The sequence below is a fragment of the Lissotriton vulgaris genome, unplaced genomic scaffold, assembly GCF_964263255.1.
Source record: "Lissotriton vulgaris unplaced genomic scaffold, aLisVul1.2 SCAFFOLD_2286, whole genome shotgun sequence".
Taxonomy (NCBI): Eukaryota; Metazoa; Chordata; class Amphibia; order Caudata; family Salamandridae; genus Lissotriton; species Lissotriton vulgaris.
Window position 1 is genome coordinate 144,862 of NW_028250841.1, and position 13,595 is coordinate 158,456.

The following is a 13,595-nucleotide window of genomic DNA, read 5'->3' on the forward strand; positions in this document are numbered from 1 at the left end:
CGCGCATGCGCAGTGCGCGCGGATGGTGGTGGGCAGTGAAGGGTTCCGCCCGCGGCCGCGCAGACCTTCATCCTTCGATGCCAGGGCCGGTGCCTCCTGCGGCGAGAGGGCCCGAGTCCCCGGGAGAGGCGCCTGGACGCCGGGAGGTAAGGCCCGCCGGGAGCGGGGCCGAGGGGGCCAGGGCCAGAGCACCGGTGACCCCGCACGCGGCCTGGGGGAGGGGGGGAGTCGGCGCCGGGCCAGCCCCTGCCGGGAGGGGGTCACTCCTCCCGGTGCTGAGGCCAGGGGGGGGGGCACCTGGCATGGGTGCAAATGTATGTATTTATTTATTTACAAATGTATTTATTTATCTATTTATAAAGTTCAGGACAAAACTTCGGGACAAAAGAGGTGGTCCTGCAAGAGTATATAAGTAAATAAATAAACAACCACAGAAGTTCAAGTCTAAATAAGTTTATATTCGGTTGAGACCATCGTGCACTTCATGGTTTTCCGCAGCTTGCCACCTTAGACGACTCAAAACTGGCATCTCGCTCCAGCAGGTACGTTAGTCACCAGACGATGGTGAACCACACCTGGATATAAGTGAGACTGCTTTTTGTTGGTGATTGAAAACTACTGGATATACAAGGAACTTTGCAGTGTCAGCCCCCAGTGACAACCCCCCCTCCCTCCAGCCTCTCAGGGAAACACCCGATGCCAAGTCCGGCAAATCCGGCCTTGCTACCACCCTCCAATGGCGCCCCTCATCTTCACTTAGACCGTCTCTCATGTGTATTTAATTTCTTTTATTGTGTTACTCATCCCAAGTATGTAGGACAGGGTGTCGGAGTGCGTTACATCACACACATCATATAGAGCCAATGACTCGTATGAATGTGAAAATCAATGTATGGGAAATGTTACTTAAGATAATGGGTGCTACAATGTGTAATAATTCTTTCATCCATTATTCAGTCTTTGACCATTCATTCTGTCCTTCCATCTGTGTGCCCATCTATATCCAAACATATTCAACCATTTGCAAACCTATTTACCATATATCCATCCATCATTTCACGTATCCATCCATCCATCGATCCCTCCATCCATTATTCATCTACCCACCCTTTCTCCCCATCCATCGACTCTTCCACCCATCTATCTGTTCACTCACCCATCCAGCCATTTACCCTTTTACCCATCCATTCACTTACTCATCCACCCAGTCACTTATCCTTCCACCCATTCAGTCATTCATCCTCCCTTTCTCTCTCCATCCCCCTTTCACTTATCCATCCATCATCCACCCACCCATGAATCTATCGATCCTATTACTCATCTATCCTAACACTCATCCATCCATTCTCTCATCCTTCCACCCTATCACTTCACTCATCTATCCATCCTTTTGTCCATCTACCCCCCTTTCACTCACCAGTCGTTACATCCACCCTTTTACTCATCCATCCATCCATTCACCCTGTCACTTATCAATCCATCCATCCTCTCACTCATCCATCCACTCGCCCATCATCTACTCTTTCACTCATCCATCTGTCCACCCTTTTACCCATCCATCTACCCATCCACCCATACATCCATCTATTTACCTTTTCTTTCATCCATACTTCCACTCATTCACCCATCCATCCTTTCTTTCATTGTCTAGCCATTCCCCCCTTTCATTTATCCATTCAGTAATCCATCCAGCCATTCACATATTCCTTCACTTATGTACTCCCGCACCTTTTCACATTATGAGCTGAGCCTTTGTCTGCAAGGTTGCAGAAAGAAGAAGCCCATCAAGAACCTCACCTTGCTGTAGTTCCTAAAGCAAGGGGTGGGGTACGGTGGGGGAGAGATCACTATGCCCCTGCACATAGGCAGTCTGAAAACGGAAAAGTCATGAGTCATGCATGATGCACAGTGTCAGGATGTAAGGTGACTGTGACATGGTGTTGTTTCCAGGGCTTTAAGTGGTGTAAAAAAAACTTGGGGGGGTTCTCTTCAAAGGGGGTGTTTGATGTTATTAAGGGCGTGGTTTAAAACACCAAGGCTAAAAGTCTGCGGTTAGCATAGTGTTCCACCCGACTGGTATTATGTTATTTCTGTCATTGCATCCAGATATATAATACACCAAGTATCATTACACCAACAACAAGTCGGGACTATTAGCTTTGTCAATGGTTGTTAGTTCCTTTAAATAAAAAAGCAGCAACCATGGCTTTGTTGAATATAATATTGAAAATACGTCAGTTCTAAAATGACGACACAGTGAAAGAACGATAACGCGTTCTTTTCAACTTGTTTTACTGGTTTATTTAAATCAACTTTTCTCTAACGGTGCAGCATGGCCGTTTTACCTTTTATCTAACAGAATGCCCTACTGTACACCGAGGCTGGAGGAGGCCACCACATGCTTTAACACCTAGACTGCCCCATTGACATTCTGTATGTGGCAATTACCCGGCATACAGAATGACAATGGGCGGGGTGGGGCTGCTCTTGTGCTCCAAGAGGAGTGCTAGGCGGCCCCATCAGAGGGGTGAGACCTCTCACAGGGGAGCAGTGCTGGTCCCAGTGATGGCCAAAATTACGGACAAAAGGCGTCCGTAAAAGAGATCCTCACGGACAACAAACGTGAGGTCCAAATTACGGACGGTCTGTGAAATTTACGGACGGTTGGTCACCCACCCTAGCTGAGGGGCGCGTAGGGGGCTCTGCCACAACACTCGACCACCAGCTATGGGGGGGCACATCCGAGAGCAAACTCAGCCTTCTTCAGGGACAGTGAGCCATCTCCGTCCTCAGCCTCTCCTTTTGTACTCCTTCTCTATCTCCTGACTCACTCTTCCAGCGCCCTCCCTTACTCCCTTCCATCCCTGCCTTTGTTTCACCCTGCCTCCCTTCCATCCCTGCCTTTGTTTCACCCTCACACCCTTCCATCCCTGTCTTTGTTTCACCCTCAAACCCTTTCATCCCTGTCTGTTTCACCCTCCCTCACTCCCTTCCATTCCTGTCTTTGTTTTACTCTCACTCCCTTCCATGTCTTTGTTTTACCCTCACTCCCTTCCATGTCTTTGTTTTACCCTCACTCCCTTCCATGTCTTTGTTTTACCCTCCCTCTCGTCCATCCCTGTCTTTGTTTCACCCTCCCTTGCTTCCTTACTAGTCTTTAGTTCACCCTCCCTCTCGTCCATCCCCATCTTTGTTTCACCTTCCCTCTCTTCCATGCCTGTCTTTGTTTCACCCTCCCTTGCTTCCATGCCTGTCTTTGTTTCACCCACCCATGCCTCCATCTCTGTTTTTGTGTCACCCTCCCTCTCGTCCATCCCTGTCTCTGTTTCACCCTCCCTCTCGTCCATCCCTGACTTTGTTTCACCCTCCCTCTCTTCCATTCCTGTCTTTGGTTCACCCTCTCTCTCTTCCATTCCTGTCTTTGTTTCACCCTCTCTCTCTTCCATGCCTGTCTGTTTCACCCTCTCATGCTTCCATGCCTGTCTTTGTTTCACCTTCTCTCCTCCATGCCTGTCTTTGTTTCACCTTCTCTCCTCCATGCCTGTCTTGGTTTCACCTTCCCTTGCTTCCATGCCTGTCTTGGTTTCACCCACCTATGCTTCCATGCCTGTCTTTGTTTCACCCTCCCTCGCTTCCATCCCTGTCTTTGTTTCACACTCCCATGCTTCCATGCCTGTCTTTGTTTCACACTCCCATGCTTCCATGCCTGTCTTTGTTTCATCCTCCCTTGCTTCCATCCCTGTCTTTGTGTCACCCTCCCTCTCGTCCATCCCTGTCTTTCCCTCTCGTCCATCCCATAGGTGACTGTTGGTTGAAGTTTCGCTCGCATGACTTTTAAAAAGGGGTTGGGTGTTAAGTCCGGAAGCAGTTTCTTCAGGGGTTTTTATGCAAAGCAGGTCATTACTCCCTTCCTTTTTAGGCCTCGGGCCTAGCGTCACACTGCGTAAACAGTGTGGGTGGAGCCCGAGATTAAATTCTTTCCTACAGTGGGCTTGAACCCGCCCCTCTTCTCCATTGGCTGGCTTCCTAAACAGAGGCCAGCCATTGGAGGAGAGGGGCGTCACTCCATTTAAGCCCCGTCTTTTTGGGACAGAGTGGTGTGTTTTTTGTGTTCTTTCTCTCCCTGACGTCTTCGGGGAGAGAACAGCCCCTCATCACGCTGCCTGCACGCGCAAGACGGCTCTCTGATTGGTCTTCCTTATTAACCAATCAGAGGGCCGACTGGCGCGTGCAGGCAGCGTGAGCAGACCCGTGTCCCTCGCGTGATGTTCACTCGTTAAGGAGCATTCAGTGATAGACGTGGCGTGGAATGAGATCGCTTTAATCTGTGAGTTGGCTCTTCTGTCCTTCGGCCCCGACACCGTGTGCCCCGCTGACTGCAGCCGCACCGTGTCACCCCAGGGCCCCCCGCACCTGCCTCGCTTTATCCCTCTGCGACCTGAGCCGCACCGCCGACAGCCGCCACAAGCTGCCCTTGCAATTTGCCCCGAAGCGGACGGAGCGTATGCCGGAAGCGTACCAATCCGCACCGCCAGCTGGGCCGCCTGGAGCCGTACCGCCCATGTTGTTGGCCCCGTACGTCCCGTACGACGGGCCCCTTTTGCCAAGCGGCCGCTCCTAGCTGCCCAAGTGTGATCCGTACGCCAGGAGCGTACTGAAGCACCCCGCACCGTGGCCCCCACTCAGAGGTCGCGCCGCACCAGAGCCGTCCTGTACGAGGCGTACAGACCGCCCGGTTCCGCCTGTTGAACGTGCAACACACCGAGAGCAGAAACACTTCATAGAGCCCAGAGGTGCTCCACAGTTCACTGTGTGAGTTACAACCCACAACACCCATGTGTATACATGTCGCCTGATATGTTTGCGCAGCACAATCCACTCATTCAAGTGCCTAGATGTAAATTATTTCTCAGTGCGCTTTACAAAAGACAGCCCTCTTTTTAAAACGCTAAAATGACTGAATGCGCTGTGCACAACAGCTCACTCGTGCAGGATGATTAGCAATTTTACAAGACACATCACACACTGTACTGACGATTCTGGATGTGCTATTAACAACTCAAAAAGAGCAATGAAGCTAGGCTGTAAAGTGCTACACAAAACTGAAGGCACACAATGAAAAAAATCAGCCTGTAAATACAGTGCACAAATGAAGCGAGACGGTGAGTAGAGAAGATCAAATGTGAGGCACAGCCACCTTGGAGACGTGCCTAGAGGTGATTCAAGAAGCGCTATACATAGCGCACAGAAGCACCTATGGCTGACCCAGTGTGTGACAGCACGTCCCACGCAGCGCGCACATACCTGATTTCTAAACACGCCCACGGCGCAGGCTGTCGACACCTCCTTGGGCCCGAACCAGACTGTGGGGGGAGGACGGAAGGAGAGTGTGTGCCTGCCAACTGTGGCACGAGGGAGGCCGAAGGGGGCTGGCCGCTGGCAGTCACCAGACCGAGTCCTACGTATGTGTGGGTGGGTGGCTCTGTATGTATGTGTGGGTGGGTGGCTCTGTATTTGTGTGGGTGGGTGGCTCTATGTAGTGTGGGTGGGTGGCTCTGTATGTATGTGTGGGTGGGTGGCTCTGTATTTATGTGTGGGTGGGTGGCTCTATGTAGTGTGGGTGGGTGGCTCTGTATGTATGTGTGGATGGGTGGCCCTGAATGTGGGTGGCTCTGTATGTGTGTGGCTCTGTATGTGTGTGGCTCTGTATGTGTGTGGCTCTGTATGTGTGTGGCTCTGTATGTGTGTGGCTCTGTATGTGTGTGTGGGTGGCTCTGTGTGTGTGGGTGGCTCTGTGTGTGTGGGTGGCTCTGTGTGTGGGTGGCTCTGTGTGTGGGTGGCTCTGTATGTGTGTGTGGGTGGCTCTGTATGTGTGTGTGGGTGGCTCTGTATGTGTGTGTGGGTGGCTCTGTATGTGTGTGTGGGTGGCTCTGTATGTGTGTGTGGGTGGCTCTGTATGTGTGTGTGGGTAGCTCTGTATGTGTGTGTGGGTGGCTCTGTATGTGTGTGTGGGTGGCTCTGTATGTGTGTGTGGGTGGCTCTGTATGTGTGTGTGGGTGGCTCTGTATGTGTGTGTGGGTGGCTCTGTATATGTTTGTGGGTGGCTCTGTATGTGTTTGTGGGTGGCTCTGTATGTGTTTGTGGGTGGCTATGTGTGTGGGTTGCTATGTGTGTGGGTTGCTATGTGTGTGGGTGGCTGTATGTGTGTGTGGGTGGCTGTATGTGTGTGTGGGTGGCTGTATGTGTGTGTGGGTGGCTGTGTGTGTGGGTGGCTGTATGTGTGTGTGGGTGGCTGTATGTGTGTGTGGGTGGCTGTATGTGTGTGTGGGTGGCTGTATGTGTGTGTGGGTGGCTCTGTGTGTGTGTGTGTGGGTGGCTCTGTATGTGTTTGCGGGTGGCTCTGTATGTGTGTGTGGGTGGCTCTGTATGTGTTTGTGGGTGGCTCTGTATGTGTGTGTGGGTGGCTGTATGTGTGTGTGGGTGGCTGTATGTGTGTGTGGGTGGCTGTGTGTGTGGGTGGCTGTATGTGTGTGTGGGTGGCTGTATGTGTGTGTGGGTGGCTGTGTGTGTGGGTGGCTGTGTGTGTGTGTGTGTGGGTGGCTGTATGTGTGTGTGGGTGGCTCTGTGTGTGTGTGGGTGGCTCTGTGTGTGTGTGGGTGGCTCTGTGTGTGTGGGTGGCTCTGTGTGTGTGTGTGGGTAGCTCTGTGTGTGTGTGGGTAGCTCTGTGTGTGTGTGTGTGGGTAGCTCTGTATGTGTGTGTGTGTGTGTGTGGGTAGCTCTGTATGTGTGTGTGTGGGTAGCTCTGTATGTGTGTGTGTGTGTGTGTGGGTAGCTCTGTATGTGTGTGTGGGTAGCTCTGTATGTGTGTGTGTGTGGGTAGCTCTGTATGTGTGTGTGTGTGGGTAGCTCTGTATGTATGTGTGTGGGTGGCTCTGTATGTGTGTGTGTGGGTGGCTCTGTATGTGTGTGTGTGGGTGGCTCTGTGTGTGTGGCTGGCTCTTTTTGTAGATGGCTCTGTGTGTGGGTGGCTCTGTGTGTGGGTGGCTCTGTGTGTGTGTGTGTGTGGCTCTGTGGGTAGCTTTTTTGTAGATGGCTCTGTGTGTGTGGGGGTGGCTCTGTGTGTGGGTGGGTGGCTTTGTGTGTGTGGCTCTGTGTGAGTGCAAATGCAATAGGTCTCGCATTTGCGAGCGATTAAGCTATTGGCATTGTAAATGACAATGCCATTTATTTATGTTTAAAAACAAAAAAATAAATACAAATGTCATGAGCAATGCCAATAGCTCTAACGTTAACAATGCCGACACCATTGCATTGTAAATGCTTGTTAAGGATTCTAGCTGTGGTTTAAAAGAATTGTTTTAGTCATTTCCACCGAGCCCAGAGGTATCCCTGGGTGTAGTCTTCAGTCTACTAGAGTCCAGAACTAGGAAACTGTTAGGGGAAGTAATTTCAGAAAGCATCCGGTGCACCTCCCGCCAGTCCTGATTTAAGTCCTCTGCTTCAGAAGGACACTGTCGGGCACATTGTGCAAGCTGGGGGTAGAATGACCCACTTCACAATGTCACCTGGGTCTTTGGCCCCATAATATCCTCCTGTCTCACTTCTATTCTTTTCTGAAAAACACTCACTCCTCTCACCCCCTTCACATCACCCCTCTCTCCTTTGCTCTCTTCTTCTGTCATTTCGGTTCCAGTTCTCCCATTCTCCACCCAACTCTCTGTCTCTGTCTCTCTTCTGTTTTTCTCTCTCTCTTCTGTTTTTCTCTCTCTCTCTCTGTCTCCTGTTTTTCTCTCTCTCTCTCCTGTTTCTCTCTCTCTCTCCTTTTTAGGTCTCAGGCCTAGCCACTGTGTCAGCAGTGGGCGCAGCCCAGTGTCCTTGTGTGAGGGCTTCTCAAAATGTACCTAGAGATTCCATACTGCTCGTGCATGTTAATTCCTTGGTGCATTCCTATTGGCCTTTGCATGCCTGTGCTTTAGAAACAGAACACGCAATAGGCCATAGGCGGTTGCATAGCTGGGTCCGTGTCTATGCTGGGCTTGGGCAAGGTCAGTCTGCTCCCAGGGCATGGTTCTTGCGACACAGAGGGGCGCTGGGCTGGGGCAGGGTCAGAGTGTGCATGACTGCAGAGTGTGCATGACTGCAGAGTGTGCATGACTGCAGAGTGTGCATGACTGCAGAGTGTGCATGACTGCAGAGTGTGCATGACTGCAGAGTGTGCATGACTGCAGAGTGTGCATGACTGCAGAGTGTGCATGACTGCAGAGTGCGCATGACTGCAGATGACTGCAGATGACTGCAGATGACTGCAGATGACTGCAGATGACTGCAGAGTGCGCATGACTGCAGAGTGCGCATGACTGCAGAGTGCGCATGACTGCAGAGTGCGCATGACTGCAGAGTGAGTGCAGAGTGAGTGCAGAGTGAGTGCAGAGTGAGTGCAGAGTGAGTGCAGAGTGAGTGCAGAGTGAGTGCAGAGTGAGTGCAGAGTGAGTGCAGAGTGAGTGCAGAGTGAGTGCAGAGTGAGTGCAGAGTGACTTCAGAGTGAGTGAGTGCAGAGTGAGTGAGTGCAGATTGACTTCAGAGTGAGTGAGTGCGAGTGCAGAGTGAGTGAGTGCAGATTGACTTCAGAGTGAGTGAGTGCGAGTGCAGAGTGAGTGAGTGCAGATTGACTTCAGAGTGAGTGAGTGCGAGTGCAGAGTGAGTGAGTGCAGATTGACTTCAGAGTGAGTGAGTGCGAGTGCAGAGTGAGTGAGTGCAGATTGACTTCAGAGTGAGTGAGTGCAGAGTGAGTGCAGATTGACTTCAGAGTGAGTGAGTGCAGAGTGAGTGCAGATTGACTTCAGAGTGAGTGAGTGCAGAGTGAGTGCAGATTGACTTCAGAGTGAGTGAGTGCAGAGTGAGTGCAGATTGACTTCAGAGTGAGAGTGAGTGCAGAGTGAGTGACTTCAGAGTGACTTCAGAGTGAGTGCAGAATGAGTGCAGAGTGAGTGCAGATTGACTGCAGAGTGAGTGAGTGCAGAATGACTGCAGAGTGAGTGAGTGCAGAATGACTGCAGAGTGAGTGAGTGCAGAATGACTGCAGAGTGAGTGAGTGCAGAATGACTGCAGAGTGAGTGAGTGCAGATTGACTTCAGAGTGAGTGAGTGCAGATTGACTTCAGAGTGAGTGCAGAATGAGTGCAGAGAGAGTGAGTGCAGAATGACTTCAGAGTGAGTGCAGATTGACTTCAGAGTGAGTGCAGAATGAGTGCAGAGTGAGTGCAGATTGACTTGTGAGTGAGTGAGTGCAGATTGACTTGTGAGTGAGTGAGTGCAGATTGACTTCAGAGTGAGGGAGTGCAGAGTGAGTGCAGATTGACTTCAGAGTGAGTGAGTGCAGATTGACTTCAGAGTGAGGGAGTGCAGAGTGAGTGCAGATTGACTTCAGAGTGAGGGAGTGCAGAGTGAGTGCAGATTGACTTCAGAGTGAGAGTGAGTGCAGAGTGAGTGCAGATTGACTTCAGAGTGAGAGTGAGTGCAGAGTGAGTGAGTGCAGAGTGACTTCAGAGTGAGTGAGTGCGAGTGCAGAGTGAGTGAGTGCAGATTGACTTCAGAGTGAGTGCAGAATGAGTGCAGAGTGAGTGCAGATTGACTTCAGAGTGAGTGCAGAATGTGTGCAGAGAGAGTGAGTGCAGATTGACTTCAGAGTGAGTGCAGATTGACTTCAGAGTGAGTGCAGATTGACTTCAGAGTGAGTGCAGATTGACTTCAGAGTGAGTGCAGATTGACTTCAGAGTGAGTGAGTGCAGATTGACTTCAGAGTGAGTGAGTGCAGATTGACTTCAGAGTGAGTGCAGATTGACTTCAGAGTGAGTGCAGATTGACTTCAGAGTGAGTGCAGATTGACTTCAGAGTGAGTGCAGATTGACTTCAGAGTGAGTGAGTGCAGATTGACTTCAGAGTGAGTGAGTGCAGATTGACTTCAGAGTGAGTGAGTGCAGATTGACTTCAGAGTGAGTGAGTGCAGATTGACTTCAGAGTGAGGGAGTGCAGAGTGAGTGCAGATTGACTTCAGAGTGAGAGTGAGTGCAGAGTGAGTGCAGATTGACTTCAGAGTGAGAGTGAGTGCAGAGTGAGTGAGTGCAGAGTGACTTCAGAGTGAGTGAGTGCGAGTGCAGAGTGAGTGAGTGCAGATTGACTTCAGAGTGAGTGCAGAATGAGTGCAGAGTGAGTGCAGATTGACTTCAGAGTGAGAGTGAGTGCAGAGTGAGTGCAGATTGACTTCAGAGTGAGAGTGAGTGCAGAGTGAGTGAGTGCAGATTGACTTCAGAGTGAGAGTGAGTGCAGAGTGAGTGCAGATTGACTTCAGAGTGAGTGAGTGCAGAATGACTGCAGAGTGAGTGAGTGCAGAATGACTGCAGAGTGAGTGAGTGCAGAATGACTGCAGAGTGAGTGAGTGCAGAATGACTGCAGAGTGAGTGAGTGCAGATTGACTTCAGAGTGAGTGAGTGCAGAGTGAGTGAGTGCAGAGTGACTTCAGAGTGAGTGAGTGCGAGTGCAGAGTGAGTGAGTGCAGATTGACTTCAGAGTGAGTGCAGATTGACTTCAGAGTGAGTGCAGATTGACTTCAGAGTGAGTGCAGAATGACTGCAGAGTGAGTGAGTGCAGAATGACTGCAGAGTGAGTGAGTGCAGAATGACTGCAGAGTGAGTGAGTGCAGAATGACTGCAGAGTGAGTGAGTGCAGAATGACTGCAGAGTGAGTGAGTGCAGAATGACTGCAGAGTGAGTGAGTGCAGAATGACTGCAGAGTGAGTGAGTGCAGATTGACTTCAGAGTGAGTGCAGATTGACTTCAGAGTGAGTGAGTGCAGATTGACTTCAGAGTGAGTGAGTGCAGATTGACTTCAGAGTGAGTGAGTGCAGAATGAGGGCAGAGAGAGTGAGTGCAGATTGACTTGTGAGTGAGTGCAGAATGAGTGCAGAGAGAGTGAGTGCAGATTGACTTGTGAGTGAGTGCAGATTGACTTGTGAGTGAGTGCAGATTGACTTGTGAGTGAGTGCAGATTGACTTCAGAGTGAGTGCAGATTGACTTCAGAGTGAGTGAGTGCAGATTGACTTCAGAGTGAGTGAGTGCAGATTGACTTCAGAGTGAGTGAGTGCAGAATGAGTGCAGAGAGAGTGAGTGCAGATTGACTTCAGAGTGAGTGCAGATTGACTTCAGAGTGAGTGCAGATTGACTTCAGAGTGAGTGCAGATTGACTTCAGAGTGAGTGCAGATTGACTTGTGAGTGAGTGCAGATTGACTTCAGAGTGAGTGAGTGCAGATTGACTTCAGAGTGAGTGAGTGCAGAATGAGTGCAGAGAGAGTGAGTGCAGATTGACTTCAGAGTGAGTGTAGATTGACTTCAGAGTGAGTGCAGATTGACTTCAGAGTGAGTGCAGATTGACTTCAGAGTGAGTGAGTGCAGATTGACTTCAGAGTGAGTGAGTGCAGATTGACTTCAGAGTGAGTGAGTGCAGATTGACTTCAGAGTGAGTGAGTGCAGAATGAGTGCAGAGAGAGTGAGTGCAGATTGACTTCAGAGTGAGTGCAGATTGACTTCAGAGAGAGTGAGTGCAGATTGACTTCAGAGAGAGTGAGTGCAGATTGACTTGAGTGAGTGAGTGCAGAATGACTTCAGAGTGAGTGAGTGCAGATTGACTTCAGAGTGAGTGAGTGCAGAATGAGTGCAGAGAGAGTGAGTGCAGATTGACTTCAGAGTGAGTGCAGATTGACTTCAGAGTGAGTGCAGATTGACTTCAGAGAGAGTGAGTGCAGATTGACTTCAGAGAGAGTGAGTGCAGAATGACTTCAGAGAGAGTGAGTGCAGAATGACTTCAGAGTGAGTGAGTGCAGAATGACTTCAGAGTGAGTGAGTGCAGATTGACTTCAGAGTGAGTGCAGAGAGAGTGAGTGCAGATTGACTTCAGAGTGAGTGCAGATTGACTTCAGAGTGAGTGCAGATTGACTTCAGAGTGAGTGCAGATTGACTTCAGAGTGAGTGCAGATTGACTTGAGTGAGTGCAGATTGACTTCAGAGTGAGTGCAGATTGACTTCAGAGTGAGTGCAGATTGACTTCAGAGTGAGTGAGTGCAGATTGACTTCAGAGTGAGTGCGTGCAGATTGACTTCAGAGTGAGTGCGTGCAGATTGACTTCAGAGTGAGTGCAGATTGACTTCAGAGTGAGTGCAGATTGACTTCAGAGTGAGTGAGTGCAGAATGAGTGCAGAGAGAGTGAGTGCAGATTGACTTCAGAGCGAGTGCCGATTGACTTCAGAGCGAGTGCAGATTGACTTCAGAGTGAGGGCATATTGACTTCAGAGTGAGTGAGTGCAGAGAGAGTGAGTGCAGATTGACTTAAGAGTGAGTGCAGATTGACTTCAGAGAGAGTGAGTGCAGATTGACTTCAGAGAGAGTGAGTGCAGATTGACTTCAGAGAGAGTGAGTGCAGATTGACTTCAGAGTGAGTGAGTGCAGAATGACTTGTGAGTGAGTGCAGAATGACTTCAGAGTGAGTGAGTGCAGATTGACTTCAGAGTGAGTGCAGAGAGAGTGAGTGCAGATTGACTTCAGAGTGAGTGAGTGCAGATTGACTTCAGAGTGAGTGAGTGCAGATTGACTTCAGAGTGAGTGAGTGCAGATTGACTTCAGAGTGAGTGAGTGCAGATTGACTTCAGAGTGAGTGAGTGCAGATTGACTTCATAGTGAGTGAGTGCAGATTGACTTCAGAGTGAGTGAGTGCAGATTGACTTCAGTGTGAGTGAGTGCAGATTGACTTCAGAGTGAGTGCAGATTGACTTCAGAGTGCGCGCAGATTGACTTCAGAGTGAGTGCAGATTGACTTCAGAGCGAGTGAGTGCAGATTGACTTCAGAGCGAGTGAGTGCAGATTGACTTCATAGTGAGTGAGTGCAGATTGACTTCATAGTGAGTGAGTGCAGATTGACTTCAGAGTGAGTGCAGATTGACTTCAGAGTGAGTGCAGATTGACTTCAGAGTGAGTGCAGATTGACTTCAGAGTGAGTGCAGATTGACTTCAGAGTGAGTGCAGATTGACTTCAGAGTGAGTGAGTGCAGATTGACTTCAGAGTGAGTGAGTGCAGATTGACTTCATAGTGAGTGAGTGCAGATTGACTTCAGAGTGAGTGAGTGCAGATTGACTTCAGAGTGAGTGAGTGCAGATTGACTTCAGAGTGAGTGCAGATTGACTTCAGAGTGAGTGCAGATTGACTTCAGAGTGAGTGCAGATTGACTTCAGAGTGAGTGCAGATTGACTTCAGAGCGAGTGAGTGCAGATTGACTTCATAGTGAGTGAGTGCAGATTGACTTCAGAGTGAGTGCAGATTGACTTCAGAGTGAGTGCAGATTGACTTCAGAGTGAGTGCAGATTGACTTCAGAGTGAGTGCAGATTGACTTCAGAGTGAGTGCAGATTGACTTCAGAGTGAGTGCAGATTGACTTCAGAGTGAGTGCAGATTGACTTCAGAGTGAGTGAGTGCAGATTGACTTCAGAGTGAGTGCAGATTGACTTCAGAGTGAGTGCAGATTGACTTCAGAGTGAGTGCAGATTGACTT

The 13,595-nt window shown here is 50.0% G+C and overlaps 1 protein-coding gene across 1 annotated transcript in view; it reads left to right on the forward strand.

Moving 5' to 3' along the window:
• Positions 1 to 13,595, forward strand: part of LOC147663102 (uncharacterized) — a gene marked incomplete at its 3' end in the record, with an annotated part of 242,284 nt that continues 228,689 nt past the window's right edge. Inside the window, exon 1 of the mRNA XM_086950679.1 lies at positions 1 to 89. The remainder of the gene's footprint in view (positions 90 to 13,595) is intronic.